This window comes from Carassius auratus, chromosome 32, assembly GCF_003368295.1.
Source record: "Carassius auratus strain Wakin chromosome 32, ASM336829v1, whole genome shotgun sequence".
NCBI lineage: Eukaryota > Metazoa > Chordata > Actinopteri > Cypriniformes > Cyprinidae > Carassius > Carassius auratus.
Window position 1 is genome coordinate 34,035,794 of NC_039274.1, and position 7,521 is coordinate 34,043,314.

The following is a 7,521-nucleotide window of genomic DNA, read 5'->3' on the forward strand; positions in this document are numbered from 1 at the left end:
TTGAAAAAATCCAGATTCTAGATTTCTAAAAATAACAAAACTGGCCTGTGCACAAACACAAAACAACATTCTTAATCAATCCTCACTTTACATACATTTCACTAAATCTACACAATCTTTACATGTCTGTACATATTTTTTTATAACAGCGTGTACATTCACTGAACACCTCTTTCCTTCCAGTTACACCAATACACCCTTGAATCGCTTTTTTTTTTAACATATATACTAAACATTAATTATTTATTTTTACTAACTCACCGATTCCCTCGTGTATTAATGATATTTCTCTGTTTTTTTCCAGGTTTCTCTCGGATGACGCAATGATGGCCTACTCCACTGGAATTCAGCGTGACGACGGTCACATAATCAACAAAATGTAAGTAAGTGAGTAGTTTGAAATAAAACTTATTTATCAACAAAATGTCTGCAAAATAACTTACAATGTTTGGTTTTCACATGCGTTCTCTCTCAAAATGAAATAAATCAAGATCTTACGCAGCTTCTAATTCACGTTGTTTCTCAACGTTTTTTTTCTCTCTCCTCTAATGCCGCATCTCTCGGTGGGCGGAGTCAGCTTGAACCTAATTAACGCTCGATTGGCTGCTCACCTGCACAGATCTAGAGCTCAATCAAAATTAAAGTTACATTTCAACTATTTAGTTTACCCTAACAAGTAACCCATTTCAAAATGGAAAATATTTATATATACATATATATACACATTTAGTATTTGTTCCATATTTCTTCCTCCTAACAGTATCTTAGCATATCAGATGACTGTGTTTAAATCTAATTTAGACTACAAAGGTTTTTGAGCCTGGGTTACACCCTCCCCCCATAGAACCATGCAAGTCCCTTTGCATATTGCCAGTATAATCCTGTGCTGCAGAACAGCTCGTACGGGGACACTCTTGCAAGGACTCTGAAAAGGCTTCATTTAGGCCTTGAAGAAGGGACTGAACTATGGTATCAAAGGGTTTCCCAATTTGGGGTAAGTCAAGATTTTGGGTTTCTCTTTTGTCCGAACAGACCTCCTTAACTCATTTCTTGAATGTACTGATTCGATGGCTTCCATGTCGGTTTCCATATTTTCAGCATCATTTAAATTCCTCTTCAACCGAACTGAACCTTGGGCACAGAAGATTCCCCTATTTGAAACTTGGGCTTTGTGCTTCCAAGCCAGTTACATGAGTTGAATCAGCAAATTTCTTCTTTTTCAGATTTGAACTTCAAAATTTACAGGTAAGTTCTCCTCAGGGTTTACAGGTAAATTCTCCTCAGGGTTTACAGGTAAGTTTCCTCAGGGTTTACAGGTAAGTTTCCCTCAGGGTTTTACAGGTAAGTTCTCCTCCTCTAATTCTGGCGTTTCTTTCAGTAACCCTGTTCCCAAGGATTGGGCAATGTCCTCCTTTCCAGTTGAATTTCTTGGAAGTATGAACTGTGAAAGATTCGCCTACAAAACTCCAGTTGGGGCCACTGAATGATAAACTTCCTCTTCCGAATCAAAAATATCTTCTTCAGGACTTTCACCATTCGCTTTACTGCGTGTTTTGCATCTGGGAACTGGGCTTGGCCGTTTCAAGTTCACTCACGTCAGAGGAAAGTGTTCCGCAGGGAAGCAGACAAGTCACGGTGTAGTGTTCGAGTTGGTCCAGTTTGAAACTCAGGACATATTTTTGTAAACAGGTAAATCGCCATAACGGTCTACCAACTACATAGATGGTTTCCTCCCATTTGTTCTGCAAGTTTATTCTTTCCTCTCAGTCTAACACTCCTCACAAGAACTCTGTCGCCTTTGTCCAACTCAGATGCCGTCACACGTTTGTCGAACCGAGTCTTATTTTTCTCAGCCATCCTTTTGGAGTTTTTCAACTGCGAATCGGAAACTCTCCTGCAAGACTTGACTTTAGGTTCTTTACATACTGGAGTGTGTCGTATTTGCCTTATCTCTGAGAGGTAATCCAAACCGCTAGATCTACTGGGAGCCTGGGTTGTCGGTCCGAACATTAACTCGTAGGGGCTAAGTCCAGTGGTTTCATTTCTGGTGCAGTTGTATGCGTGTACAAGTGGCTTTACGTACTCCTTCCCAGCAGCTTTTCTTCTTGGTCTCCAGGGTTCCAAGCATATTTAACCAAGGTTCTATTGAACCTTTCAACAGGATTTCCCCTCGGATGGTATGGGTTGTTCTTACTTTACGCACCCCAGCGATATCGCACAATTCTTTGATCAAGGTGGCGATTCCAAAATCGGGGCCTTGATTCCTGTGAAGGCGTTCGGGATAGCCATAATGACATGATGAACTGCTCCCACAGACACTTCGCGACAGTCTTGGCTTTCTGATTTGGGGTTGGAATAGCAAGGGCGTACTTAGTAAAAATGATCTGTTATTACTAGCACATCCTTTGTATTACTACGGTCCGGCTCCAAGAGTGAGAAAGTCCATGCATACCAATTGCAAAGGGCGGTTGGTTGCAATGTTCACGAGTGGTGCTGCTTTTTCAGGTAGGACTTTCCTCCGGTATACATCTCCCACAAGTTCTTATCTTATGCTCTATGTCTGAAGCCATTTTTGGGCCAATAGAATCTATTCCGCACCAAGTCCAAAGTACGATCGATGCCCATGGTGACCAAGGTCATCGTGCAGATGCTTCAACACATCAGACTGGGTATTCTTCAGGTAAAAACCAATTGATACATAACTTTATCAGCCACACTTTCTCCTTCGATAAAGGACTCCGTCTTGGAACTCCAGACGTTCTCGTTCCCTAAGAAGGAAAGGTAGTCTAGGAAGAGCATTACGGACAGTTCTTGATGGAGTCTCACCAGTCTGGATTTGGGTAATGACTTCTCTAATACAGGGGATCGGCCAGTTGTGCCTTTTGGATTTCTGAAGGAGATAGGTGAGCGATGGTTGGTAGTCCTCCACACTGATCTTCTTGCAAAAAACATCAGGCACTGCGGCTGTCTGCATTGTCAGGGAACTGATGAAAGCAGCAGGTGAGTCACATGAAAACTCAGACCATTGAGTAAGACGACTGTCACAAATGGCTCTTACTACCTCACTGCTGATTTCTTCCTTTTCAGCTTCTGCAGTGAGCCGTTCAGCAAAGTCAAGAATTTGGTCGTTCCCTCATTGCAAGAAGTGTCCTCTACAAAGAGTTCTGGATAAGGTCGCCGAGACAACCCGTCAGCATCGACCATTCTGTTTCCCACACCTGTACTGGAGCTTGAAATTATAAGTGGAAAGTGCTGCTAACCACCTATACCCAACTGCATCAAGCTTAGCAGTGGAAAGAACATAGGTTAAGGGGTGCTATCTGTCACTACTGTAAAGGTACTACGTAAAGGAAGTCGTGGAACTTTTCAGTGACTGCCCACTTTAACGCTAGAAATTCTAGTTTATGGGCAGGGTACCTGGATTCGCTAGACGAAAGTCCCCGACTTGCATAAGCGATAACTCTTGCTTGTCCATCCTTGCTCTTGGTATAGGGCGGCACCTAACCCTAAGGTGCTTGCGTCTGTGTGCAGGATATATGGTAGTTTGGGTCAGCAAGGCTAATATGGGGGCGGTGGTAAGTTCCTCGATGATTTGATCAAATGCACTTTGGCAAGCTGTTGTCCACCTAGTGTTGAAGAAATCCTTTGGATTTCGATAATGTCCATTGCCTTTCTGCTTACTGCCCTGACGCAAAGGAGGATACCCCGTAGTTAAGTCGTTCAAAGGCTTGATCTTTTTTGAAAAATCTTTAACGAAGCGACGATAGTAACCAACGAATCCTAGGAAGGACCGAAGCTCTTTTAAATTTCTGGGAACCGGCCAGGTTTTGACTGCTGTTACTTTGTCAGGATCTGTCTGCACTCCCTTGTCTGACACTATATGTCCAAGATACCTGGACCGAGGTCTGTGCGAAGATGCATTTTTCTGGGGCAAGTTTCAAACCGTATTCCTTGAGCCTCTTTAAGACCCTCAGCAACCTTTCTTCATGTTCCTCCAAATCCTTGGAAAACACAATTATGTCATCTATAAAGACAAGAACTTCACGGAGATTGATATCTGCCATACACTTCTCCATGATCCTCTGAAAGGTGCTGGGCGCGTTAGTAACACCTTGAGGCATACGGTTAAATTCATAGAACCCCACAGGACACACAAATGCAGTCTTCCGCTTTATCTTTTCTCCTCCACTTCAATTTGGTAGAAACCAGACCTCAAGTCAAGTACTGAGAACCATTTGGATCCTACCAAAGCCATAAAAGTGTCCTCTAATTTTGGTAGTGCATAGGCATCTTTTATAGTTCGTTGGTTTAGTTTCCGGTAATCTATACATAATCTAATGTCACCACTTTTTTTCTTCACGACAACAATTGGTGAGGATAGGGGGACATTGATTCTCGTATGACTCCTGCATCAAGCAATTCCTGCAGATGTTTCTTTACGGCCTCCATGTCTTCCGGATGTATAGGCCTTGGCCGATGTTTGAATGGTGTCTCGTCCACAAGGTTAATTTTATGTTTAACCTTATCAGTGCGCCCGAAATCTTGGGGATGTAAGGAAAAGACTTTCTGGCATCTCCTTAACTGTCCAGTAAGCCTGTCTTTCCACCTAGGTGGGATGGGCGAATTTCCAAAGTTAACTCAAGGGAGGAATTTGGAATGGGCTCCACTTCATCCTCTTTGCTGGACTGTTTATTTGAGATCACAGACTGGACGGCTTTTAACTCAGCTATACACATCTAGGAGGAATTGTTATGTTGTGAGCGGTGGGATTGGAGATTACTACAGGTAAGCGACAGGATTTAGGTCCCCAAGGGTAACTACAGAGGTCTTAACAATTCAAGCCACCAGGTTAGGGAAGAAAAGGATGGATGTTCGAGTACTACCATTGTCAGGGTACACTCCTTGTACACAAGCTGTCCCACAAAGAACTGTGGTTTGACCAGCTGGAATTGTTTGCGATTGCTTCTCAGGTAAACGCACTAGCCCAACGTTTCCCTCCACTCCTTGTTTTTGACGTAACTCTAAAATCTTAAGAACCTGCCTATACCCGTAAGAGGGTGAAAAGTAACAGGGTTTTTGTTGCGAAAAGTCCTTATACAAGCTCATCCAAGGTGTTTGTGCCAATCAATATAGATGGCTGAAAGGCAGAAGGAAGATCAGGGACAACAAGAGCTAAGGTAGGCACCTCCATGCTGACCCCAACAAATTCTCTGGGAAAGGTAAGAGTTATTTCAACGTATCCAAGGTAGGGAACGTTTTGACCATTTGCACTCTCGACTTCAAGCAAATTGTCTAAGGGGTGAATTTGTTGGTCACTGAGATTTCTGTTGTAGAAGGACTGTGTGATGGTGGCTGACTTGTGAGCCTGTGTCAAGCAAACAGTCACATGTCATTCCGGCTATGTCAACTTGGGCGGTGCATCTAGTCCCAATTAACCCTCTGGGAACAAATGACTGCCGTGAGTTCACCTGTGCTTGTGACATCAACACTTTATGTGGTTTGGGACACTCTAATTGGTTTCAGTTCCCGCTTGCCCCGTAGCAGGAACTGCTGCTAGTTTAACTGTGGCTTGGAGCTGCCATACTGCAAATCCCATTCATTTTGCCGCTTTCGTGAGTTGGTTTCTTTTTCTGTCACTAATGTGGGATTTGGATCATTTGAACAGGAGCTGGCTATGTGCCCTTCCTCTCCACATCTAAAACAGTAGCCCGGTTTGGGTCTAGCTGGCTGCGATTTGTCCGAAACTCTGTCTTTTCCTTTAGGACTACTTATGTTTTGTTTACTCACGGACTTGACAGCACTCGCCTTAGGACTTGATTTGTCCTTAGACTGTTTTGAAGTTAGTACTGCAAGCTGCTTCTGGAGATGTGTTATTTGACTTGCCAATTGAGCAGTGATAGAATGTAACTGAGTCACGTTCATCTCCGATAGCTGTCTGAGATTGTACTACTACACGTTGCTTAGAAGTTCCCAATTGCTGTTTCATCCGCACACTTTTGAAGCGTGTTTGTTTTCCTCAACACGTAACATTGTCATTAGCTCGGCAAAGGATGGTGGCGAGTTCTTTTCTGCTCTAATTGCAACTCTAAAAGCAGGGAGCTTTCCCAGCATCCTCGACAAAACTGTTTAAGCAAATGCCTATTGATCTCTGAGCTAAGCACTCCACCACGTCGCATGGGTGGTCTGTAAGGCCACGTGTAATCGCTGTAAATAAGCGGATGGCTTTTCACCAGGGTTCTGAAATGTGTTCAGAAATTGGGCAAATAATTCGTCACCATCTTCGATGGGTGCAAAGGCAGAATCAAGGAGCTGAATGTAAGCTGAAGGTGATGCTGTAGAACCGAGGGATTTTACAATGTCTGCTGCTGGAGATAGAAGACTCTCACAGATTCTGCGTACTCGGTGTAAATCTGAGACCATTGGGTCTTGAAGGAGAAGTTCAGCACTGGTACGCCAGGTTTCATAGTTAACCTCATTCGGTGGGCTGGGAGTTCGCCCGGAGAATGCACGGAGTCGCAAAGGTGAGTTCCCAGATATCGCAAGGTCACTAGTGCGCACCAGATGCTCCACTACAACTTTTGTACTGCAGGTGGATTTAAATCAGTGACCGTGAGTGGTGGAGATTCTGAGCATGGCGCTGCAGCTACTGCTGGAACTGTGTGAGGTCGTGCAGCACTTGCTGGCACTCTGGACTGCCTAGGAGTGGAATCAGTTTGAGGTGAATCTGCCGAGTGGGGACGTAAAGTGTCATCATTTTCGACAAGGGTGGGCTCAGCACATGGTTTTGGCACAACTGCCTCTTGAATATAGACTAACATGCCCCTCAGAACATCCTCAAAACTTTCCCCACTATGTCTCGCCAAAGTTTCCAACTCACTGAGGTAAGTCTGGGTTGTGGTCTTTCCCAGCTTCTGAACATAAGTATCTGACAGGGCTGTAACACAGAAAGAGACATCAGGATCATTTTGGGCTTGTTGGACGTAGGGAAGCTCTGCCCGTAGGGTTTGCACTGCTAGTCCTGAGTTGAATTCAACTATTAAAGACTTCTCTGTCTCTAAGCTAGGATCGCTTACTAGGATTGTTCTATTTATTGACCCGTACCGCTTCACATAGTCCAATATTTCCTCATCTGTTTCGGTTCCGTTATGCCATTAATTAAAATAGCATTTGGGACTTTCACGCACTCTTTTTCTACAACCTCCATTTTGTTCTATTTGTTCACTTCGCTATATCTACAACCACTGAAAACGGTTACCTTTTTTTTTTTTTCCAAGACAGGAACTATAAGTGAATTATAGTAATTATGTGTGTGTGGTTCCCTTTGCCTCGTCTCCTGGCTGGCTCGCCACAAATGAGTGTAACCCTTGTCTTGTAAAATGAAACAGAGGGGTTAACTCATATATTAGGGAAAACAATAACTCACTAAGGTTTAACAGTTATTGTAGGTAAACTGTAATTCGCAAATCAGGACCAAATCAGAAGAGACTGAAACTCGTAAGAGGCAAGACACACACACATACA